Genomic DNA, 27,105 nt, shown 5'->3' on the forward strand with positions numbered 1-27,105 from the left:
GTGTGACTTTCAGTGACAGTTCATAAATTTCCAAGACAGACCTCCTCCCCGGGTTCTCACTATGTAGACCTCACTGCAGAGTCAGAAACTTGGTGTAATATCTCTGTCTTTTTCGGGAACACGAATCCTCATCACAGTGCACCTAGACAGCTCAGACCTCCTCCCGATCTCATTCAGTAATGCGTGGCCATATAAAACTAAGGCAAACCATAGTGCTCTCTGCTAAAGCTATAACTCGTGGATAAAATACTCGCATACAAATGTGAAAATCATGCATATAAAAAATTATGAAACTGAGAAAATGTTCAGAATGGCGGCACCTCGCACCTTTATGCTTTACACTCTCTGATGAGCTTCTTCAGCAGGTGAGGAGCTGTCAAAAAAGAGAGGAATAAGTAAACTTCTACCTTTGCATCAATCATCACACAAGTGCGGACACCTTCAGCTGAGAGGGGATCACCATGGGTAACACTGAATTCTGTGTCACATGTCCTCTTCCTCCCTGCTTGGTGTATAATGTGTGGGCACTTCCGCCCCCCCACTCCTAAACAGGAAGTGACATATCATAGGTGTAGACCTGTCACTCGGGGCTAAGAAGAAACAGAAATGCCGAGAGCGGAAGTGACGTTCCGCACCCGACTAACAACCGGAAATGACGTTCCGTACTGTACTCTAATCCTTCCTGTTGTATATTTCCCCCCCCCCTTACAGGCTAACCCATTCCAATCACTTGGCCAATCATGTCTTCAGACCTAAACCCTATTGAGCATCTGTGTAATTATTGGGTGTGCCAAAAATGTTGATGGATGAAGACCAGCTGCCCTCATCCCTAATAAGCTGTATAGTAGACCAATTTTATCTTTTAACAGGCAGTAGTCTCCAGAATTTATATCAAAGTATGAATTTTTTATTTAGAAAAGTTAAACATAGATAACAATAAGAACACAAGGATGCACAATAATTACTGATGTACAAAAAACTACAGTGCTTATGTACCAACACACTGGGGATAATAACACCACAGTTAGTCAGTATTGGGACCAAAAAGACCCAACACGTTTCAAGGTTGTTAAAAGATAGAACCTCTTCTTCAGGGGCTGATGATGCAGTGTATCCTCATCTATAAATATTATGAAAGAACTAACAATAGTGAACAAACAATATTTACATTTAGCCACTATAGTTCAAGAAATTCTTTAATGGAGCTTAATCATCAAGTAAATTGTGTGGTATATTTTAACCGTATATTGCTGTACGTCACTGTTCAGAGAGCATGCAACATAGTAAAAAGTGGAGTAGAGGAATGTCTGCCTGCAGAGATCAGATCCGCGAGTCAATGTAGAGTATCAGGAAGACCATTTGGTCATACCATACCTATGGGTAGGATACGCCCTCTGTGTGCAGCCTGAATATCGAGTCCACTGTGTCTTCCTGATTCTCTACATTGATTCGCGGATTTGATCCGAATATAAATTCTGAAGACTACTGCCTGTTAAAAGTCCAATGAGAGGAAAAAAATTGGTCTACTATTGAGCATCTGTGAGGCATCCTCAAACGGAAGGTGGAGGAGCGCAAGGTCTCTAACATCCACCAGCTCCGTGATGTCATCATGGAGGAGAGGAAGAGGACTCCAGTATCAACCTGTGAAGCTCTGGTGAACTCCGTGCCCAAAAGGGTTATGGCGGTGCTGGAAAATAATGGTGGCCACACAAAATATTGACACTTTGGGCCCAATTTGGATATTTTCACTTAGGGGTGTACTCACTTTTGTTGCCAGTGGTTTAGACATTAATGGCTGTGTGTTGAGTTATTTTGAGTGGACAGCAAATTGACACTGTTATACAAGCTGTACACTCACTACTTTACATTGTAGCAAAGTGTAATTTCTTTAGTGTTGTCACATGAAACAGATATCATAAAATATTTACAAAAATGTGAGGGGTGTACTCACTTTTGTAAGATACTGTATAATGAATCAATCTGAGAATTAAGAGATGCATGGTCAAAGCTTTTTTTTGGACATACCGTAGTTCTATTGTGTGTGACAGGAGTGAATTTGCTTGCGCTCTCCTGAGACCCAGAATCAGCCGACAGCAGGCTAAAGTCTGCTGTTGGCTGACATTACTCTAGGCTCTGGAAGGATCCCAACGATATTGTTGGGGTCTATCCAAATGCCTGATCAGAGGATGGCTTAGCCTTTCAGCGCACTGCTGAGAGCCTAAGCCAGTTGCTCCCGCTCTGAAAGGGCAGACTAGAACTGCTCAAAGAGACCAATAACTAAGCCAGTCACAGTCATGGAACTATCCCAACTATATTTTTGGGGTCTACCCAGATGCCTGATCAGTAGATGGCTTAGCCTTTCAGGGCACCACTTGGAGCCTGAGCCAGTCGCTCCCGCCCTGGAGGGGCAGACCAGAACTACTCAAAGTAGACCAAGACATGAGTCGGTCATGTGTTCGCTCAGTTCTCAGGCTTAGAACCGATGGGGTACACTGCAACATGGTAGTGAGTAGGTGTGTTTTTTTTTTTTTTTTTTTTTTTTTTATGGCCTCAAAATTCTCCTTTAGGCTGGGTTCACACTGCTGCGGGGGGAGAACCGGATGTGATTCGCACAGCAAATCACATCCGATCTCCGTAGCGCTGCGAGTTCAGCCATACAGATAGTATGGCTGAACTCGCAGCGGTCCCGCAGCAAACTCGCACGGGACCCTTTTTTGGGTCCGCAACGGAATCGGATCGCATGGGGGTTCACACCATGCGATCCGATTCCTGTGCGAGTCGGCAGATCGCACTGCGATATGCCGACGGATCTGGGGGTGTCATTAACATAACATTGACACCCCCAGCCGTCCGCATAGGGCAGTGTGAACTGCCGGCGGGAGGTGTGCGATGCGGGAAAACGCCGCGGATTCGCGGCGTTCCCGCATCGCAGCAATGTGAACCTAGCCTTAAAGGGGTTGGAAAGGTAAGTGTTTTTCACCTTTAATGTATCCTATGCATTAAGGTGAACAAAACACCTGTCGGTGTCAAGTTCCATATTGCAATGTGGGCATCCCAGTGACTTGTTGAGGGGATCTTAAGTGCTGTTTGACATGCTAGATAGGGATCAGTGACTGAAAATACTGAAGCCAGGGGAAGAGCATGGCATCCAGTTAACTAGCATTTTCAGAAGAAGCTCAACAAAGGCAGCCCCTCTATTTCTCTTATGGCAAGTTTACATTATAATTTAGAGCCTATAAACCAAAGGTTGAACTGCCTAACTATGCACATGAAATCTGGTGTTTTTTTTTCATCATATGGGAAAGACTAAAAAAACAAAAACAAAACACCCATATAACCCTTTTTGTCTCGGGGGGGGGGGGGGGGGGTCTGGAAGCAATCATAAACTCACTGCGAAGATGCAGGGGTGCTCCGTCTGCTGTACCAGCCAGAGGTAAGATGCCATTATGATTGCAGCTGCTGGCAGAGGAACAGAAAGAAGAAAAAAAAAGCTCTCATCTAGAATGGCATCTAAATATAGAGATCTGTAGTCTTGCTTTGGATGCCAAGGGCACTGACTGAACAGAATAAGTTTAAATGCCAGCGCTGCCACTGCAGGCGGTGCTGTGAAGGAGGTGATTCTGATTGTAAAGCAGAAGTGCAGGCAGCAAACTCTGGGACATAAATAATTTGGGACAGTTCATTTTTATATTGTTTCTCGTGCGAAGCAGAGCTGGCCAAACATATGTTGCCTGCCACGGAGCTTCCTGTGCCCTCTCCAGCATTAAATGGAGCCTGTAAGGACACAGGAGCTGCCATTTCTGACTTGGTTCTTTAAGGGCAATTGAACTCTTTTCATTTATTACTATAATGCAGTCAGGCTACTTATACAATAAAACATTCGCCTCTGTTTTTGTTTTTTTATCTACTAAGCACTAAAATACTTTATGCTGGCAGCAGTAAGGGAATTGGACCACTGCTCTTACAGGCAACCCAGTGGCAGGGCTCTCTGGTGAACCAAAAAATCCTCATGAACACTGCTGCAATCAACAATACTCCCCAGGGTTTTGAGCAAGGGTCTCAAACCAGCGATCCAGCTGTTGTGAAACTACAAGTCCCATGAGGCATTGCAAGGCTGACAGTTACAAGCATGACTCCCACAGGCAGAGGCATGATAGGACTTGTAGTTTCGCAAGAGCTGAAGGGCCGCAAGTTTGAGACCCCTGCAATATAGAATTGTTTGAGGGTGTCAGACCACTGGAGAGTCAGGCAGATGTATGTGTGTGAGAGCAGTGGTCTGACTCTCCTAGTGTGGACGGAACATGGTATTTTAGCCCTTGCTCCAACATTTATCATATGAAAAGCATTAAACAGAGGTATATTCATTACTGTGTATGCATCCTGACTGCATTACTCTAGTACATAAAAAGGATTTAATTAGGCCAATAACAGAATGAAGTAACCTATAGCAGCCAAGCTTTTCTCTCATGTCTCTTTCAAAGAGATGTACAGTTTCCAAAATCATCTAAAACCTCTATTTGCCTATCGACATGGCAATGTCTGGGCATGGTTATAGGCACCCCAGATTCAGGGCATCCCATTTTGGATGGAGGCAAGAGGCATATATATTATTCATTATCAGGGCGTGGAGATACTTGATAGGACCTGCACAATACAGGGTATGCAGTGATTGTTTAGAACAGGTGTTGAGGGTGTTTGCAGACCACCATGGTATGGTCTGCTTCTAGCTGTGCTCAGTGCAACCTGAATAGTGTCTGTAGTAGACCTTCCATCTTCTGCCTTTAGGTGTTATGGCATCTGTGAATGATGCTCAATGTTTTGCCTAGCGCAGTGGGGCTTTCCATTTTCCTCATCAACACAGGTCGGAGCTAATGTGCCCTTTGGCAGCATTGCTGAAAAATTGAATGGAACCTTAAGGCAGCAAGTTGCAAGAGTTGACATTTGGGTTGTGCTGAGAAGGAAGCTGACAAGGGTTGCTCTATGCAAGTACATCAGTTTATACCTAACCTAATGCTGTTATCTACCTTCTGCGGCCCGTCATTTATAACAATGGACAGTCATACAAATTTCCATTTGACTTATACAAAAATCTAAATTGGCATATAACTGTAATGCTCCGCACACACGATCGGACTTTCTGACAACAAAACTATGGAATTGTGTTTGAAGGTTATTGGCTCCAACTTGTTTTGCATACACACGGTCACACAAATATTGGCCAACAATTACAAACGTGGAAATGTGGTGACGTACAAGACGTACGACAAGCCGAGAAAAAGGCAGTTCAATAGCCAGTGCGGCTCCTTCTGATTCTGATTCTGAGCATGCATGAACTTTTGTGTGTCGGACTTGTGTACACACAATTGGAAATTCCGACAACAAAGTTTTGTTGGCGGAAAATTTGAGAACCTGCTAGCCAACATTTGTTGGCGGAAAGTATGACGACAAATGTTCACGGAGCATACACACGATCAGACTTTCAGCCAACAAGCTCACATCCAACATTTGTTGTCGGGAAAATCCAATCGTACGGGCATTAGACTGCCTATTGTTCTGGACACTGATTGTTTATATCGTGCATCTTTAAATTTGTCACTCGGCATATGTATTTTTTGTTATGAGATGCTCAATTTGAATTGCCTTTATTTGTGATCAGTTTACTTGAGGGCTCATTCAGACTTACAGTATATTATCGGTTTGGGTGCATTACTGCAACCCATTGATTATAAATGGGCTACCGAGGCATTGCGACAGACTAGAAGATCCATGCAACCCAATATGTCTGTGGTGCGCTGCCATATTGGCCAGAACTGTATAGTGCATTCTAATGCCATTCCCAATTAATGGCACCGCAATGCACTACAATAGACCATGCATTGATGTGCATTGCGTTAATAAATCATAAATCTGAATTGACCCCAAATGAGCAGCTGGGCCGTGACGCGTTTCTATTTGGTCTTGAAGTAGTATTTATATTCCCATCGTACACTTTCCTGGATAGGGCTTTAGGAGTAAAGGGAGCTGCAACAACCAGCTGGAACTAGAAAGATCACAGATCAAATGCACACCTCGGATCATCAATTGCATCCAAATGTTTGTGGAAGAATAATCATATCGCATCACAGAAGACATAGTGCAACGTTTCAGAGTTGCGCATGACCCCCTCATCAGTCATATGAGGATGCCTGATAATGGGGTCCTGCGCGGCTCTAAAACGGTGCACTATGTCTTCTGTGATATGATCATTCTTAAATAAAGATTTGGATGCAATTGATGTTTCAAGGTGTGCTGGCGAATATGTGCATTTGATCTTTTTGGTCTTGCACCCACTATCCTGCTAGTGTTATCTCCCTTCCACCCTTATCCATGACCCTTTCGAGGAACATAAGTGTTTCCAATCGTACTTTTTCGTAGTTCCTTTTGATGTCTGGATGTACCTCCATGTCTGTTCATGGCTCTGACCGCTAAGGCTTTTCCCTTTTATGATACAATTGCAGCTCTGCTTCATTTGTACTTGTTTTGTACTTTACAATGCACTTCCTATTTACCTGCCTTAGGTACATACTCTCCCTGCGATTGTGATTTTTTTAAAAAAAAATTTTTTTTTTTCAAAACGTGTACTACCTCTAAAGCTAACACCACTGATCATTCAGTTCTTCCTACGGCTCTGAGCAGAGAGTGTTGACTTTCAGTCACCGTCTCACTTCTCTGCTTCTCCAGGGCTCACTGGAGCTCTGGGCTGTGGAGGGGGCGGAAGGGGGCTACCACAGGTTCTCAAAATGAGCCGGCTGCTGGTCCAGGAATCTGGGTGGATCCTTATTGTAAAGTCGGGATCTTTCTCGAGCATGAACCGGCAAAGTGACATCAGCCTGAAAACTGAAAACAAGTCACTGGAGTGCAGACCGAACTGCACTCCTGTTATCCATAGGAGAAGTATAGCCAAAATAGCTTTGGCTATACGTCTCTTTTAATGAACGTTGAAATTAGCTTTGTTATTCACATAGAGACTACAGAGATATAATCAATAGACTTCCATTATATGAGCTGAGCAATTTGCAAATATGTCTAAAATAATAAAAAAAAAAAGATAATTTCCTTTACTTACAAACCTAATTAAGCCCATAGTAAAAAAAAGTTCTATCGTTCTTTTCAGTTAGTACTGTCAATTTGTTTCCATTTGGCCTTGGAAAGAACATGTCCTTTCTTTTCCCAACCCCCTCCTTCTCTCTACCCATCAATATTCCAGTTTTTCTGTATTGCTGTTGCATTTCTCCAGCTTTGAATGGCAGCATGCCATTGAAGGCCACATTCAATTGGCAGTATTGGAGAGGCCCACATGCCTGCACTTTAGATCTTTTTGAACACAACAAAAGTTTAGTGACCTAGAAATGAATCAATAAAAAGCTATTTTCTATGTGACAAATTGAAGAACTTAAGATTCTCGCAGATGCATTGACTTTAACAGTTCAAGGTGCATTGTTGTTTCTAAAGCTCTCTACACAAACGTGTAATCCTCAGAATGAAGGATTCTACGAGATTGCAATCATTGCTCGTTCACTACTATATAGCTAAACCCAAGCCTTGGTCTGTTAGGAATATTACAAATTTCTTTTATGGCAATTGGAGGCAAGTGAGTTCTTAAAATAAAAAAAAAGAGCGTATTTATGTATCATCCATGTGCCTTACCTTTTTGTCTGAGAATGTGCAGTTCTAAAATTGGCGTACGTTTAAGCAGAGTCTTTGTGCTCATGATACCAGTTTGGCAGCTTAATTTACCAGGAATCACCAAGACCCCACTGCACTATTAAAGAGGAACTGCAGTCTGCTCACATCATTTGTAATAAAAACATCTTTGCTATTCTGAAGCTTTCCTCCAACCACTTTACATATTATTTTATATATACTGTGATTCTGCACTTACCAAATATGCTGCAGAAATCTCCCTCCGCTGTCTGGCTGCAACCATTTTAACTGTGGGCAGCTGAAGCTTCTGCCTGTTCACTTCCTGGTTTTACGCAGAGGCACACCTCCAGCTCATGACCAGGCCATTTTTTTGTGATACGGCACTGCATTATTTTAACTGACCATTGCACGGTCTCGCAACACTGTGCACAATTAAAATGTTTGTCCTCCCCCCCCCCCCCCCCCCCACAAATAGAGCTTTCTTTTGGTGGTATTTGATCACCTCTGTGTTTTTTTTTTATTTCTTGTGCTATGAACAAAAAAAGTTTTTCTGCTATAAAACATATCCAATAAAAAAAAAAAAAAAATGGAAAAAATCTAATGTTATCAATCATCAATTTGGGCCAATATGTAATCTCCTACATATTTTTGGTAAATAAAAATCCCAGTATGTGTATATTGATTGATTTGTGCAAAAGTTATAGCGTCTACAAACTATGGGATATTTTTATTTATTTTTTTAACTACCGTGTTTCTCAGAAAGTAAGACTGACCCTGAAAATAAGACACCCCAATTCTCCAGGAGGGCTGCAAGGCTCAGAGAGGGCAAGAGAGCACAGGAGGGCCAACAAAAAGTGCCAATCCACGCTCAGATGATCCCCAAACCTCTCCTCTCCTGTGCATGCACGCAGGAGCCACAGTTTTTGGGACAGGACTCTGAAGGAACGGCACGGGTATGCCATGCCATTCCTTCAGAGCGCATGCCAACGCTGTATCCTGGCCTAGGCCGACAAGGCCCAGGCCTAGGGCAGCACTTTGCAAGGGGGCAGCACAGAAAGAGTCCCCAGCAGCTTGCGCTACATTGTTAGTGTAGCACCAGTCTTATGGGGCAAACTGGGCTGAGAAGCAAATTAGTCTAGCGCCCCCCATAAAGTGGCCTCACTACTTCCGGTATGCGGCGGCTGACATTCCGCAACTGTGGGTGGGGGGGGGGGTGGGGGGCACCGCTTCTAATTTTGACTGTCCTACCATCCTGGACCACAAACCTTCCTCACTGTGCTATGTTTTCTGCTGCACCTTTGGCATGGTTATATCTTCTTAGTCCTCTCCATAAAATTGTCCGAAATTTGTACTTAAAGTAGAACTATAGGCAACGCTTTTTTTTTTTTGGGATAGAATAAGGGAGGGTTATAACCTCTGTCAGTGTGTTTTTTACCATCCCTGTCCAGAGATTTCCCTTCCCCATAGCCAAACAAGAAGCGAGAGGAAATCTATTCAAAGTATGGGAATCCATGGCCCCCAGAACTAGCGTCCCCACTCAAAAATTGCAGGGCGGGTCTTAAACAGCCGGGGGTGTGGCCTTGACAGGAAGGGGTGGGGTTTAGGAAATATTTACAGTACCTATAGATAAGCCTTATTATAGGCCTACCTATAGGTAAAATGAATGCATGGGAGTTTTCTCCAACTTTAACTAATAGCCAGCCTAAGGCCATTTTCACACATGCTGTCCATTTGTCTGTTTTTCATCCATCCGTCGATGGATGAAAAACAGGCATCGATGCATCTCTATGAAAAAATGTATGTAAATGGATGATCACCCATTGACAACAGTTTACTTTCACAACCGTCATCACTGATCAATGCTCTATTTTTCTTTCGTTAAAAAAATGGAACAGACCAAAAATGGATGTAAACTGCAAATAGCTCGTTTTTCATCTGTTTTTTTTCATTGGTAGTGGATTTAAAAAAAAAAAAAAAACGATGTGCACAAGTAAAAAATGGATGTAAAACTGATGGATAACTCATCCGTTTTGATGTGACTGAACTGATGAAATGAACAAAGTCCGCATGTGTGAAAGGGGCCTGTTATTTTTCCTTGACTAGCCTGAGTAAGCACCCCGGTAGTTTTCATGGGCAGAGGGCCAAGCAGTAAGTGCCATGGGGCACAAGGTTGGAAACCAGTGATCTCAGTTCTTTGTGACACAGCTTTATTTCATGTTTTAGTGTTATTGAAAGTTGCTTTAAAATAAAATGCCTTACAGCAGTCGCTTATGAATCTGCTTGTACGTTTTGTGCAGCTCCTGATTAACCAGTACAGCCCCGGAAGATTTGGCTGCTCAATGACCAGGCAATTTTTTGCGACATGGCACAGCATCAATTTAACTGACAATCGTGCAGTCGTGCGACGTTGTACCCAAACAAATTTGACATCCATTTTTTCCCCCACAAACGGAGCTTTCTTTTGGTGGTATTTGATCATCTCTGCGGTTTTTATGTTTTGCGCTATAAACAAAAAAAAGCGACAAATTTGAAAAAAACACAATATTTTCTACTTTTTGCTAGAATAAATATCCCTAATTTTTTCTTCAGCTTAGGCCGATATATTTTTCTACGTATTTTTGGTAATAAAAAACGCAATAAGCGTATATTGATTGGTTTGCGGAAAAGTTATAGCATCTACAAAATAGGGGAAAGATTTTTGTAATTTTTATTATTATTTTTTTTTTTTACCAGTAATGGCGGTGATCATCGATTTTTTATCGGGACTGCGACAGTATGGCGGACAGATTGGACACTTTTGACATATTTTTGGGACCACTGGCATTTATACAGAGATCAGTGCTATAAAAATGCAGTGATTACTGTGTAAACGCCACTGGCAGGGAAGGGATTAACACTAGGGGTGATCAAGGGGTTAACTGTGTTCCCTAGGTAGTGATTCGAACTGTGGGGGGAGGGGACTGACTGGCTGAGGAGAGCGATCGTTCATACTTAGTATGAACAACAGATCGCTCTCCTCACCCCTGACAGCACGGAGATCTGTTTACATTGACGGATCTTCATTCTGTCTCTGTGTGGAGCGGTCGTGGGTGCCCACATTGGCACGAGTGGTCAAAAGACGAACCCATGTACAGTTATGTCGGTTCGCCCAGGGGTGCCAACCTGCCACAGTACAACTGTGGCGGCTGGTCGGGAAGGGGTTAAATTGCTTTGAGCGATACAAAATGAGGTTCATACAGGCAGCCGGAGTCTGTGTTCTGAGAACAGCCTCGGCTTGTTGCTGCTAATCACCCTGCATAATATCTCTGTTGTTAAAATGTGGTAATTAGGGTTTCACAGGTGTTGTTACCAAAAGGAAAAAAAAAGGTTTCCCTTGGGAAGAAAAGTGTGAACTATATAATATTAAAACAAGACACTGTTTAATAGTATATCATACCTGTGTGCTTAAAATACACTTATTTTCATGTGTACCATCCTAACAAACCTTGTGAACTTCAAATTAGGTTGTTTGTGAGTTTGCTTCAATATACGAAAACACTTAGGAATAATTGTAATGATTTTGTGGTGGCAAACATTTTTAAAGATAAAGTCCAATATTTTGTTTTTATGGTTTATTACAGGTATTTGTATAGTGCCATCAATTTATGCAGCGCTTTTCACATCTTATATTTATTTATATATATATATATATATATATATATATATATATATATATATATATATATATATATATAATCATACATTCACATCAGTCCTCTAAAGTCTCTAACATTCATACAAATATAGTGCCTTGAAAAAGTATTCATACCCCTTGAAATTTTTCACATTTTGTCATGTTACAGTCAAAAACGTAAATGTATTTTATTGGGATTTTATGTGATGGACCAACACAAAGTGGCACAATTTTTAAGTGGAAGGAAAATGATAAATGGTTTTCAAAATTTTTACAAATATGTGAAAACTGGCATCCTTTTGTATTCAGCCCCCTTTAGGCCCGGTTCACACCGCTGCGGGGGGAGATCCGGATGTGATTCGCACAGCAAATCACATCCGATCTCCGTAGCAATGCGAGTTCAGCCATACAGATAGTATGGCTGAATTTGCAGCGCTCCCGCAGCAAACTCGCACGGGACCCTTTTTTGGGTCCGCAACAGAATCGGATCGCATGGGGGTTCACACCATGCGATCCGATTCCTGTGCGAGTCGGCAGATCGCACTGCGATATGCCGACGGATCTGGGGGTGTCATTAACATAACATTGACACTCCCAGCCGTCCGCATAGGGCAGTGTGAACTGCCGGCGGGAGGTGTGTGATGCGGGTAAACGCCGCGGATTCGCGGCGTTCCCGCATCGCTATAGTGTGAACCCGGCCTTACTCTGATATCCCAAACTAAAATCTAGTGGAACCAATTGCCTTCAGGAGTCACCTAATTAGTAAATAGAGTCCACCCGTGTGTAATTTAATCTCAGTATAAATACAGTTGTTCTGTGAAGCCCTTTAGAGGCTTGTTGGAGAAACTTAGTGAACAAAAAGCATCAAGAAGGCCAAGAAACACACAAGACAGGTCAGGGATAAAGTTGTGTGGAGAAGTTTAAAGCAGGGTTAAGTTTTAAAAAAAATGATCCCAAGCTTTGAACACCTCACGAAGCACTGTTCAATCCATCATCCAAAAATGGAAAGAGTATGGCACAACTGCAAACCTACCAAGACTTGGCCGTCCGCCTAAAATGACAGTCTGGGCGAGGAGAGCATTAATCAGAGAGGAAGCCAAGAGGCCCATGGTAACTCTGGAGGAGCTGCAGAGATCCACAGCCCAGATGGAAGAATCTGTCGAGACTGAGCTGTTAGTCTGAAAAAGACTTGAGACTGGGGCGGAGGTTCACCTTCCAGCAGGACAACGACCCTAAACATATAGCCAGAGCTACAATGGAATGATTTAGATCAAAGCATATTCATGTGTTAGAATTGGCCAGTATCAGGGCTGGACTTAGCCCTTCCTTCTTTGAGCTGACCGCTCAGCTGTCTGCTAATTACCAGCTCCCATCTCTCTCCACAGTTACCCAGATGTTGATGATCCTGCTTTTCAGTCCTGCCTACTTAAGCCATACAGTCCAGAGGAGCTCTGCCTTTGCCTTGGTCACATCACAAAAAACCTGCGTTCCTGTTTAAAGACTGGCTTTGCTGACATCTCTTCTGGCTCCAGATCCTGCTTACTATTTCACTACTTTGATCCCTGCCCGCTGACTATCCATTCGGGTTACTGAACTTTGGCTATGTTTTGACTACGTTTGTTCTTTTTACTTTTATTATTAAACAAGTGTGACTTAACTGTAGTTCTGTCTCGGCCTTATTTCATGGTTTTTGACAGTAGGCGAAGGCCATGAATTCAGAAGATACAGTCAATCCACTTGTTGGTAATATATTTTCCAGATTGGATGAGCAAGATCACTACATGGATTAGTTTGCCATAGCGTTAGAAATGCTCCTGAGTAGCACGGCTCACCTGGAATCTCCCACTGTGGCTGCTGTGCTACAACCTGAGTTGCAGGCCATCCCTGCTGCTGCGCCAGTCTCTGTGCAGGCACCCACCTTGAGTATTACCTCTATAAGATGTATGTCTGGTTCCACTCTGCTTCCCCAGCAATTTGGGGTCAATCCAGTTCAATGCAGAGGGTTTCTCAACCAGGTTGATATACTATAAATATACTTTGATATGCTTCCCCAGGCGTTTCCCATGGACAGAAGCAAAGGTTTTGTGATATCTTTGCTTTCTGGGAGAGCCTTGGCCTGGGCAAACCCTCTATGGGAGATGCAAAAACCTGTCGTCTCGAGTTACCCTGAGTTTGTGGCCTCCTTTAAAAGGGTATTCTGCTGCCAAGTGCCTCATGTCCATCAAACAGAGTACGAGAACTGTTGCTGACTATGCCATTGAATTCCATACTCTTGCAGCAGAGGTTGCTTGGAACAATCGGGCCCTCGTAGCTGCTTTTTCTCATGGTCTCTCAGATTCCATTAAGGATGAGATAGCAGCCCGAGATATACCCACTGATCTGGAGAAGTTGATCACGTTTGCCATCCTCATTGACTTCATACTCAGAGAAAAACTTTTAAGGAGTGCTTGCGGAAGTCTCCTGTATGTTTTCCTCCGAGCTTTGCATTCCCATCCGTGCCTCTCTTACCTCCCATGCCTCCTGGTATCGAGTCGGTCAGTTAAGATGAACCCATGCCCCTGGGCTTCACGCATCTCTCTGCAGATGAGAGAAACTTTAGGAGGCGGGAGAGATTGTGCCTTTATTGTGGCCAGACTGGTCACTTTTTTGAAGTCTTGTCCTACCCATCCAGGGAACGCCCGAACCTTGAGGTCCTGTCACAAACAGACCTTAAGTGGTGGCGTTTTGTCCCCAGTTATCCAGAAGGATGAGCCCCTGGTTTCGGTCACCCTTTCTTGGGCTGAGTCGTCGATCGAGATACATGCTCTAATCAACTCTTTGGCTGCGGGCCTGTTCATTGATGCTGCCTTTGTATTGAAGCACTTGATTCCGCTGCAGCTGCATGACACTCCACTTGCCATTGAGGCTCTTGATGGGAGACCCCTACAGCCTACCCATGTGACTCCTGAGATGGTTCCATTGTCCATGGCCATAGGGGCTCTTCATGAGTTAATCCAATTCCAAGTTATTTCCTCACCTAGGTTTCCACTGGTTATTGGTTATCCTTGGTTACAGAGGCACAACCCCTCTTTTGATTGGCTCCATGCTGAGGTTCTCTCCTGGTCACCACAATGCAGTGAGTCATGCTTCCAGAAGGTAGCCAAGGTTCTGTTCACCTCTTCACTCTCCTCCCTGCCCAAGGAGTAACACAATTTTAGCGATGTCTTTGACAAAGGTCAAGCCTGTAGTTTGCCTCCACACTGAGTGTACGATTTCTCATCTGACCTTCAACCTGGTGCCATACCCCCTCGTGGCCGGGTTTACCCTTTGTCGGTCTTGAAGGATAAGGCCATAGAGCAGTATATTGCTTTTTCTCGAGGTTTCAGCCGCAAATCCTCATCTCCCCGACTTGAAAATTGCTGTTCACAGACAAATTTCACTCTCTAGATGTGCAAAGTTGGTAGAGACATACCCAAAAAGACTTGCAGCTGTAATTGCAGTGAAAGGCGGTTCTACAAAGTATTGACTCAGGGGGGCTGAATACAAATGCATGCCACACTTTTCACATATTTATTTGTAAATTTTGAAAAACATTTATCATTTTTCTTTCACTTCACAATTAGGTGCCACTCTGTGTTGGTCTATCACATAAAATTCCAATAAAAATACATTTACGTTTTTGGTTTTAACATGGCAAAATGTGGATAATTTCAAGGGGTATGAATACTTTTTTAAAGCACTGTACTTGGGCCAATTTAGACTGGAGCCAGTTAACCTACCAGCATGTCTTTAGAGTGTGGGAGGAAACTGAAGTACCTGGAGGAAACCCAGGGAGAACATGCAAACTCCAAGCAGGTAGTATGATTTTTTTTTTTTTTTTTATTATTTTTATTAATTTGCAAGTAAACAATAAAACAACCTACAGCCTATTGGGCATACCCAGGCTGATTATTACAAAAACCGCCCTGAGTCAACCCATCAGGGAACAACCAAATAACCCTCCCCCTCCCCCCACCCGATACACCGCCACCGGCGTGTGCATCCAAACAGAAAAAAAGAAACCCCCCCCTCCCCCTGTACGCTCCAGCACCACTGCACATTACTCAGTACAGTTACTTAATTCGCCCATGCTCCACCGCAGTCCACACTCAGACCCAGGATAAAATATGCAAGCATCACCCTTCACCTACCAATCCCCTATTGCCCACGTAAATAATGACCCAGGGTTACATGAATATCACACAACCTAGAACTCTTCCACTAATCACTAATGAAACTCCATCAGTCCGGATTCAAGTCAGCGTTGGTGTCACGCGACTCCGTCCAAATGCCCCATACTTTATGAAATTTAGTGCCACAGCCTCGCGAGAGGTAGGTGGCCCTGTAAAGAGGGAGAGCCGTATTCACTAAGTGCTTCCAAAAATTAATAGAGGGGGCTACCGGGGCCTTCCATTTGAGAACAATCGATTTACGGGCATAGTACAGCAATAAGCCCAGGAGTGTTCTGAGCGCTCGGCGTGGAGCCAGCGGCTCGACCAGTCCTAAGAGGCATATCTCGACCGATAAAGGTATGTTAACGGTGGTAACCGCCAGAATAAAATTAGTCACCTCCACCCAAAACCTAGCTATCTGAGGACAGCTCCAGAACATGTGTATGAAATCCGCCGAAAGTGAGTTGCATCTCCAACAAAAATCAGGGACAGATGGATAGATTCTGTGAAGACGTTGCGGAGTGTAATATACCCTATGTACTATTTTGAATTGCACCAATCTATCTCTGGCTGACACTAACTGTAGGAAAGGATACTCCCATACATCTTCCCAGTCCTCCGTATCCAAGGAGGGAAAATACAGGTAGTATGATTAGGATCTGGCGAGCCCAGTGCTGCTAGGTGGAAGTGCAAACCACTTTGCTGCCCGATATGTTATATTATTAGCTTTCAAAGCCCTCGTCCTGTATTGATCTTGGAGATCCCACAATCTTTTTTTTTTTTTTTTTTTGAAAAATTCCTTCCTTTCCAATTTACTTTGCTTATAAGCGCTGATATAGGTGGGCAGTGACTATACCCTCAAAACACGTTGGCTGTATTACTTTGAGTTGCAAATAAAGATCCTTTTGGACCCTACAACCATTGGCGCTGTGATCCTATTACATCGCCCACTTCTGAATTTGTGAGGCTAGGTTCACATTACTCCAGCTGTCTTCTGCATGTAAGGCAGCTCATTCATTTCAATGGGCTTTGCTACCCGCAGGACCGTGAGGAGAGATGTCACCAACCCTTTTTAAAACAAAATTGATTGTGCTGCCTCACCATGCAGATTTTCATGCACCAAAATGTGTCTGTGTAGGGGTTTCATTAAGAATTGTTGGTGCCCCTGCGCATCTGCTACAGGGCAGCATGTTTGCCTGCGAATCAGAAATCTCATGATATGAGTACAGGTAGCCAGTGTTAGAAAAAAAAAAAAAATACTGAGTGCCTGCCTATGTTAAAGCAACCCTGTCAGGTTAAGCAATAGATGAAAGGACCCTTTGATAGAAGAGCTTTTATACTTATCTCTCTGGAAGCCCATTTTTCCAACCTTCCTTTTATGAGACTCTTTGGTCTCTGATAATTACCGCCGTGTCAGATGCCTGTGTCCCCAGCTGGATGCCATGGTTCCATTCCCTATACCTTATATCACCTATGATTCCTGTGGTGATATAGGGATCAACGGATGAAATCCTGATGCATGGTGGAGAACACAGGCATTAATGCTGAAGAGTCTTAAAGTGGGGTGCCAAACAGCTGCTCACAAGGCCTCTGCTTTTGCAATCATACTGGAAAAACTAACATTAAAGGTGCAGTTCACTTCTAGTTAGAGGTGCCCTGTTAGTCGTTAAAGAATCAAGATCGTGATTCTACCACCCTCGTGATCTTAACACAGCATTTTCCCGATTCAATGCAGAGAGTTCCCTGCTTACAACTGACAGTTGTCAAAAAAAAAAAAGACAGCCTGGCAAGTTTATCACAACATCGCTCAGACGGAGATAAAGAGAAACTTGATAGTGTTTTATTCCTGCGCTACCACTGGTGATCTATCAAATGTCAGGGGCTGCTGCTACTACCGGAATGGATCACGCCATATCCACTTAATATGAAACTAAAGATATGTTGGTATTGCGCTGTCCCTATATTAAATAACCCTCCGAGGGTGATAAGTATAATGCCTAGTTACATAAATCAGTAGTGTAATATAAAAATATATATCTATAAATGTCTACTGAATAGTATCAAAAAGTGCAAAGTGCTACATTAAATAAAATAAAATAAACACACCACAGAGGTGATAGAATCCAAATAAATGAAAATCAAGTGAACAAAGGTAAGTAACTAAAAACAGTCTCTTAAAAGATTACTATTTTGATAAAGTGCAGAAAAAATGCAAAAAAATGCAAAAAATAAAAAAAAGTAAACGCACTACAGAGTCAATTGAAAACCTCCACGGAAACACAACTGCTTCAATTGAGTGCAAAGCCAAAAAACAGTGAATTGATCATAAAGTGCCAAGTGCGTCTTATAAATGTGCAAATAAGTAAACACTCTCCAAATGTGATATAAGTAAACCACCCTAATAATAAACAAATGATATACAAGGAAATAAGAAAGAGTATACCTAGACCAAAAAGAGGGTACCCTCTCCTTATCACATGGGAATAAACTTTAGAATAAACAAAAAATATATATAGTAGTAAACGCACTACAGAGCCGGCTGTAACATACGTTATATCAGAATGAATCCGGCCTCTATAGATTAAATATACATATTGAAATCCATCAAAAATAAAAAGATATAAATATTCAAGTCCATAAATAAACAACAGTCTCCTTTAAGTGCTTTGTGCAAACTTGTGCAAATTCAACTGAGGTGCGGATCTCCCAGTGCTTAATCCCGCTGTGATCACACTTTAGTGGGCAGTGGCCCCTTACCTATAGCAAGGAGGGATTCGCATAGAGGTATATAGATTTCTTTATATGTCTTCTCTCCTGGTAAATTCGGTCACCTTCTCCTTTGAATTTTATTCTTATTGCTCCAGAGGACCCAATAGATTAATAGAGAGGGAATACCATAGTGTAGTATTTCACAAATAGCATTTATTAAAAATTTTCATACACAGGGTACTCACACATTAATAGATAGAAAAAAAGCCTTTTTCTAGTAATCAGCAGCAAGTGCATCCACAGTCAGCTTCCTTCCCGTCCCTAGGCATTATACGTATCACCCTCGGAGGGTTATTTAATATAGGGACAGCGCAATACCAACATATCTTTAGTTTCAGATAAAGAGAAACTTATCTTCTGTTCTTTTACATCAGAGGAATGAACTTTGGTCTGTAAATGAGATCAGTTTAACCACTTAAAGACAAACCTTTTTCTGACACTTGTTGCTTACAAGTTAAAATCTGTATTTTTTGCTGGAAAAACATTATATATATTTTTTAGCATATACCCTAGAGAATAAAATGGCGGTTGTTGCAATATTTTATGTCCCACTGTATTTGCGCAGCAGTCTTTCACACACTATTTTTTGGGAAAAAATACACTTTAAAGAAATAGTAAAAGTTAGCCCAATTTTTTTGTATAATGTGAAAGATGATGTTACGCCACGAGAATCATGAGAGAATTGTAATCTTTATTGTAAGCAAAATAAAATTGTGAATTCTCATTTTGGCCTGAATCATGCAGCTCTACTTCTAGTCTGTTCATCTTGTTGTTAACCACTTAGCGACCGCCCTATAGCAGTTTTGCTGCTACAGGTCGACAGCTGGGCGCAGTATCATATGTCTAAATATACACACACACACACACACACACACACACACACACACGCACACACACACACACACACACACGGTATCTCACAAAAGTGAGTACACCTCTCACATTTTTGGAAATATTTTATTATATCTTTTCATGTGACAACACTGAAGAAATGACACTTTGCTAAAATGTAAAGTAGTGAGTGTACAGCTTGTATAACAGTGCAAATTTGCTGTCCACTCAAAATAATTCCACACAGCTATTAACGTCGAAACCTCTGGCAACAAAAGTGAGTACACCCCTAAGTGAAAATGTCCAACTTGAGCCCAGTTAGCCATTTTCCCTCCCCAGTGCAATGTGACTCGTAAGTGTTACAAGGTCTCAGGTTTGAATAGGGAGCAGGTGTGTTAAATTTGGTGTTATCGCTCTCACTCTTTCATAATGGCAACTCATGGCAAAGAACTCTCTGAGGATCTGAAAGAAGGAATTGTTGCTCGACATAAAGATGGCCTAGGCTATAAGAAGATTTCCTACACCCTGAAACTAAGCTGCAGTATGGGGGCCAAGACCATACAGCGGTTTAACAGGACAGGTTTCACTCAGAACAGACCTCACCATGGTCGACCAAAGAAGTTGAGTGCACGTGCTCAGCATCATATCCAGGGGTTGTCTTTGGGAAATAGATGTATGAGTGCTGCCAGCATTGCTGCAGAGGTTGAAGGAGTGGGGGGGGGGGGGTCAGCCTGTCAGTGCTTAGACCATACGCCGAACACTGCATCAAATTGGTCTGCATGGCTGTTGTCCCAGAAGAAAGCCTCTTCTATAGATGATGCACAAGAAAACTTGCAAACAGTTTGCTATAGACAAGCAGACTAAGGACATGGATTACTGGAACAATGTCCTGTGGTCTGATGAGACCGAGATAAACTTATTTGGCTCAGATGGTGTCAAGTGTGTGTGGCGGCAACCAGGTGAGGAGTACCTACAGTCAAGCATGGTGGTAGGATTGTCATGGGGCTGCATGAGTGCTGCCGGCACTGGGGAGCTACCGTTCCTTGAGGAAACCATGAATGTCAACATGTACTGTGACATACTGAATCAGATTATGATCCCCTCCCTTCGGAGACTGGGCCGCAGGGAAGTGTTCCACCAAGATAACGACGACAAACACACCTCCAAGACAACCACTGCCTTAAAGTAGCTGAGAGTAAAGGTGATGGACTGGCCGAGCATGTCTCCAGACCTAAATCTTAATTGAGCATCAGTGGGGCATCCTCAAACGGAAGGTGGAGGAGTGCAAGGTCTCTAACATCCACCAGCTCTGTGATGTTGTCATGGAGGAGTGGAAGAGGACCCCAGTGGTAACCTGTGAAGCTCTGGTGAACTCCATGCCCAAGAGGGTTAAGGCAGTGCTGGAAAATATTGGTGGCCACAATTTGGACATTTTCACTTACAGGTGTACTCACTTTTGTTGCCAGCAGATTAGACATTAATGGTTGTGTGTTGAGTTATTTTGAGGGGACAGAAAATGTACACTGTTATACAAGCTGTACACTCACTACTTTACATTGTAGCAAAGTGTCATTTCTTCAGTGTTTTCACGTGAAAAAATATAATAAAATATTTACAAAAATGTGAGGGGTGTACTCACTCCTGTGAGATACTGTATATACATATAAAATCATGTGAAAAAAGTATTTGCCCCCTTCCTGATTTTTTTATTTATTTTTTGCATAATTGTCACCCTTAAATGACTCAGATCATGAAACAAATTGTATTATTCTACAAAGATAACCTGAGTAAATACAAAATGCAGTTTTTAAACAATGGTTTCATTTATTATGGCAAAAAAGATGTCCAAACCTCCCTGGCTTTATGCGAAAAAGTAATTTCCCCCTAAACCTAATAACTGGTTGTGCCCCCCTTGGTGGCAACAATTTCAATCAAGCGTTTGCGATAACTGGCAATGGGTCTTTTACTTTGCTGTGGAGCAATTTTGGCCCACTTTTCTTTGCAGAATTGTTTTAATTCAGCCACATTGGAGGGTTTTCCAGCATGAACAGCCTGTGTAAGGTCATGATACAACATCTCAATTGGATTTAAGTCCAGACTTTGACTAGGCCACTCCAAAACCTAAATTTTGCTTTGTTTGAACCATTTGGAGGTGGACATGCTGTTGTATCTTGAATCATTGCGCTGTTGCATAACCCAAGTGCACTTGAGCTTGAGGTCACAAACTGATGGCTGGTCATTCCCCTTTAGGATTTTCTGGTAGAGCTCAGAATTCTTGGTTCCATCGTCCGTAAGTTGTCCAGGTCCTGAAGCTGCAAAGCAGCCCCAGACCATCACACTACCACCACCATGTCTGACTGTTGGTATGATCTCGTTATGAAATGCTGTATTCGTTTTATGCAATATGTAACGGGACGCACACCTTCCACAAAGTTACATTTCTCATTCGTTCATTGACAGACACAGCCTTCTTATCCAGAACCATCGTTTTTCTTTCTGCCTAGTCCTACTCCTAATAGAGGCGATATAACCTTTGGTTCTGAATAAGAAGGCTGTGTCTGTCAATGAGCTCAGAGAAACAGATTTTACGGTAAGGCCCCTTTCACACTGACGTTCCATTCAGGCCCGCCTGTCAGTTTTTCAGGCGGACCTGAACGGATGCTCCATAGACCTCTATGGAGCGTCGGATGTCAGCGGTGACATGTCCGCTGACATCCAACCCGCTCCGATCCGAAAAAGTGTAACAGAGGAAAAAGCTATTTTTCCATCCGTCTGCGGATCGGATCGGGTGACGACGGGCACTGCGGTCCGTCGTCATCCGATTTCCCATAGGGGAGAGCGGCGCTGTGACAGGTCTGTCCCTGCGCAGTGTGCAGAGACGGACCTGTTATTTCCCTGCTCAGCGGGGATCGACGGAGTGATCCCCGCTGAGCAAACGGATATCCACGCGGCGGATCAGAACTGATCCGCCCCGTGTGAAAGGACCCTAAGTAAAAAATCTTTTTTTTTTTTCAAGGTGAATTTATCTTTTAAATTCTACATGCATTTTCATACCATAGCTTTATGCATATTAATACTCTGTACAGTTGTTACAGTACTTATACTGTTTTATATTTTAAGTATTGTTCAGACTGAACTTTCATTTTAATCATTCTGACCCTTTAATGTGAGATTTAACATTTTAATATTTTTTTGCTATCGTCAAATATTTTAGCTGTTTTCCATATTTAATCTTCAGTATGTAATCAATCGTCAAGCTCTAAGTAACACCTTTTTTACTGTTAAATGTATATTGCATTTTACACATATAATTGCATTTGGAAAATTGGGCACCATTTCTAGCAACTATTAATGTTGTTGACAGTAGCTTTGCAAACAAAATGTCATTGTGAATCGCTCTGAACCGTTGAAGGGGGAGGCTGTATTAAAAGCGGCACGCACAAATCTGTTGTCATTTTGCATTATGTCTTCTAGGACTTAGTCCTATATTCATATTACTGTATATGCGAATATCAATTTTTATCACTATGCACCGCCACAAATGTGTGCATAGTTCCAGTTAAAAAAAATAAAAAAAAATAAAGGAAAAATCTAGAACATTAAAAAAATGTTATTTTAATAAAGTTAATAAATTCCTCTATATATGAATGGGAAGTTTAGCAGTTTTGTCAAAAACACACACACACCCCACTGTGGGAAGGCCGTCCACAAGGTTTAGGAGTGTGTCTATGGGAATGTTTAACCATTCTTCGAGAAGTGAGGTCAGGCACTGATGTTGTGCAAGAAGGCCTGGCTCGCAGTCTCCACTCTAATTCATCCCAAAGATGTTCTATCGGGTTGAAATCAGGACTTTGTGTAGGCCAGTCAAGTTCCTCCACTCCAAACTCGCTCATCCATGTCTTTATGGACCTTGTTTGTGCACCTGGCCCTTGGGCGACTTCACATATGATGACGCATAGGATAGCGCTTCAAGCTGACGTCATTGTGTCTTTCGCAACCCCGGAAGTGCGGAATGCCCTGTGGAAATGCCGATAGGGAAAGCTTTTTATGTCTCGTGCTATGATTTTAACTTCTATGTGACTTCTATGTAAGTGCAATATTTAATAAACATTATTTAGGATTTTATGCTGTAGGAGCATTTTCTCTTCTACATATCGGAAAATACTATAACGAGCTGATGTATGGCGAGGTACCATCACTAGATCCTGTGTCTCTTGGTTGGAGGTTTGTTGCTATACCTGGATGACCTATGATTGGATATTTGTCCTAAGCCTTCACAACCTTTCTAGAGATAGAGTTTAATGTATAGTGGGTAAGCCCGCAATAGTATGGTGGCCGTTCTTTTAAGGATGACATGTCTTATTTGGTGATGGACTCACTACATTTATTGAGCACTCTGGAGGAAATTTTCTTTTACATCAAGATTATTCATGGATTCACAAATGTTTTTGTATATGGAATCATTTGTTTTTTAGCTCAGCACTGCAGAGGAATGGCATGCATGGGTGTTGTCCAAAGGAAGCCTCTCCTAAAGCCCATGCACAAAAAAGCCCACCTAGAATTTGCCAGGGCCCATGCTGAAAAAAAGACTACTTTGGACTCTGTACTCTGAAGTGATGAGACCAAGATAAATGTTTTTGGAACTGATGGCTTCAAAACTGTATGGAAAAAGTGTAAAAAAAAAAAAACTGTGCTAAAAGAATTAAGCAACAAGAACAATTTGCACAAGCAGCAATTCTCCTGTATAACACAAACACAGTAAACGTATATTAGAAGAAAAATAGAATCACACTGAAACTATATGCAATCAGTTAATTTATAATTTGATACATCAATTAAATTTATTAAAATGAACAAAATATTGCACTTACAACATCAGCATCAGTAAAAGCCTAAAGTCTGGTGTGCTGGCCGGCACACAAACAGACAGACCCGTCCTTCGGGGATAAGAAGTAAAACACAAGATGACATCAGCTCTAGTGGCATGGAGGAACTCGGCTATGAGGAAAGATTAGAGGAACTGAATTTATTCACTCTTGAGAAGAGGAGAATAAGGGGGGATATGATCAACATGTTCAATTATATAAGGGGTCCATATAGTGAACTTGGTGTTGAGTTATTCACTTTACGGTCAACACAGAGGACAAGGGAGCACTCTTTACGTCTAGAAGAAAAGAGATTTCATCTCCAAATATGGAAAGGTTTCTTCACAGTAAGAGCTGTGAAAATGTGGAATAGACTCCCTGCAGAGGTGGTTCTGGCTATCTCAGTAGATTTCTTTAAGAAAGGCCTGGATACTTTCCTAAATGTACATAATATAACTGGGTACTAACATTTATAGGTAAAGTTGATCCAGGGAAAATCCGATTGCCTGTTGGGGATCAGAAAGGAATTTTTTCCCCTGCTGTAGCAAATTAATGCATGCTCTGCAGGGTTTTTTTTTTTGCCTTCCTCTGGATCAACTGTGGGTATAGAATTGGGTATAGAATTGGGTATATTGGATTGCACAATAATTGTGTCCTTTTCTGGAAATGCTACAGAGAAAACCCAAACCTCATTGTTAAGCTACTTCCCCCTAATCGGGGCTTAGAACAGAGGAATAAAGACTTGAAAAGGACTCAAACATCATATCAAAAACCTGAAGAAGCTGTATTAGGAATATTTCTTAACTCTGATGCTCCTTTAGAAACCTTGGGCATACACTGTCGATGACCACAGTTAAAGCCTAACTCCACGTTTAACGTCCCTTGAAATCATTTGTTTGGGCCGAAATAGCCCAAACAAACTGTTTACTACTCTAACAGGTGGGCCAGCTTGGCCCAAATTAACTATTTACCCACTTCCCGCCCGGCCTATAGCAAAATAATGGCCGGGCGGTGGTTCAGTTATCGTGACAGGACTTCATATTCTGTCAAAGCAGGATAAGTTGTGATCGCGTGCCCGTGGGGGTGCGCAGCAATCGGTGGTGCAGCGTGTCAGTCTGCTACACCGCATTACTGATCTCGTTAAAGAGCATCTGACGGAAGCTCTTTACCATGTGATCAGCCATGTCCAATCACGGCTGATCACGATGTAAACGGGAAGAGCCATTTATCGGCTTTTTCTCACTCGTGTCTGACAGACACGAGTAGAGGAGAGCCGATCGGGGGCTCTCCTGACGGGGGGGGGGGGTCTGTGCTGATTGTTTATCAGTACAGCTTGCCCAGGAAGGACCACCAGGGAAGCCCACCTTAGACTACCAGTGATATGCCAATCAGTGCCCAGGCAGCTGCCAATCAGTGCCCATTAATAATGCCTGCCAGTGCCATCAGTGATGCCTATCATTGCAGTCTATCAGTGCCCAGCAGTGCCACCTATCAGTTCCACCCATAAGTACCTGCATATCAGTGCCGTCCCATTGGTGCCACCTTATCAGTGCCTGTCCATGCACTTTTTTACAAAATTTTATAACAGAAACAAAGAAAAAATTATTATTTTTTTTATTTAGCAAAAAATAAAAAATTCTGAGGTGATCAAATACCACCAAAAGAAAGCTCTATTTATGAGAACAAAATAATAAAAATGTTGTTTGGGTACAGTGTAGCATGACCGCACAATTGTCATTTAAAAAGTGACAGTGATGAAATCTGAAAATTGGCTTGGACAGGAAGGGGGTTAAGTGCCTGGTATTGAAGTGGTTAAAGGGACATTAAACATAGATTTAGGCATTAATATAGATTCCTAATACAGTTGAGTTGAGAGTTTAGTCCTGGTTCTAAAGGCAGAGGGTTTTTTACTTTGATGCATATTAAACCAAACCCCCCCACATGCTTACCTGAGACCGATCTCAATTCAGCTATGTGCATGAGGCTCTTTCTGTCCTCGTAGGTTTAGACTAGAAGGGTTGTCTGTTGCTCCCGAAACAAGTTATATATTTTTTTTAATAATTGAATTGTGAACTAATAAAATCTTCTTGGGCTATTTCTCCTTATGATCTGGTGCCCCGTTGTGTATTTTTAGGTTTGAAATCATTCTCCGACACCCATTGAGAGGGTTGCTCTGGGAGCTGCAATACTAAGAAAACTTTATACATTTGATTGTTTGAATAAATATATAAGAATCCAAGCTTCTATCAAAAAATAAAATTCTCTGGTCATATGACCTGCCAGTCAGGTGACTGTGCTCTTCTCCCATTATGGAGCGTTCTACGAGAATGACACCTCAGCCCTACTCCATGGCCTGAATGAGTTGTAAAATACAGGCATAGTGTTGGATAAACTATACAGTGTTCTCCATTTTAAGTACAACGCCATGTGGTTGATTTAGTGAAGGCAAATAGATTGTGCACTTTGCAATTGCAGTTGCACTCATCTTCACCAGAGCTTAGTGAATGTGGTGAAGCTTCACTTTTTAAAGACTACCCAAATGGGTACAAGGAAAAAAGAATGCATTTTTGCTTGCCCTTGATTGGATGAAGGAAATTAGCAGAGCTTCACTGCATTCACGAAGCTCTGGGGAAAATGATTGCAACTGTACTTGCAAAGTGCACAATCTATTTGTCTTTAGTAAATCAACCCCCTATATGTCAATTAAAGGAGAAGACTTATCAAACATCGCCGATGGCTCGGTTCTCCTGGCTCCCCGAGAGAAGAGCTGCTGACCTGCTCTGCTCCTACACACTCGCTGGAGCACTGAGTCCAGGCACCTGGCGGATCCAATCTTCTGAAATCGGGATGACGCGGTGCCTGGACTGAACTTGGTGACATCAGCAGAGAGCGGACTTCAGACTGCTCTCTGCAGAAAATGGGTCACAGGAGTGCAAAACGAATTGTGCTCCTGTGACCCTTAGGAGAAGCTCAGGCTGGACTTCTCCTTTAATAGTCCTTCGATACACTATAAACATATATCTTCAGTCCATTGTGTGCTAGTGTGGTGTGGCCTAAAGCGATCACCTTACTTGTGATCTATGTGTTAATATAT

At 42.4% G+C, this 27,105-nt stretch overlaps 1 protein-coding gene across 2 annotated transcripts in view; it reads left to right on the forward strand.

The window, feature by feature from the left end:
- ELP4 (elongator acetyltransferase complex subunit 4) overlaps nt 1–27,105 on the forward strand; it is a 522,158-nt gene that overhangs the window by 38,710 nt on the left and 456,343 nt on the right. The gene's annotated exons all lie outside the window — the stretch shown is intronic.

Source organism: Lithobates pipiens, unplaced genomic scaffold, assembly GCF_037356315.1.
Source record: "Lithobates pipiens isolate NorthernLeopardFrog02 unplaced genomic scaffold, aLitPip1_a1.2 Scaffold_10, whole genome shotgun sequence".
Taxonomy (NCBI): Eukaryota; Metazoa; Chordata; class Amphibia; order Anura; family Ranidae; genus Lithobates; species Lithobates pipiens.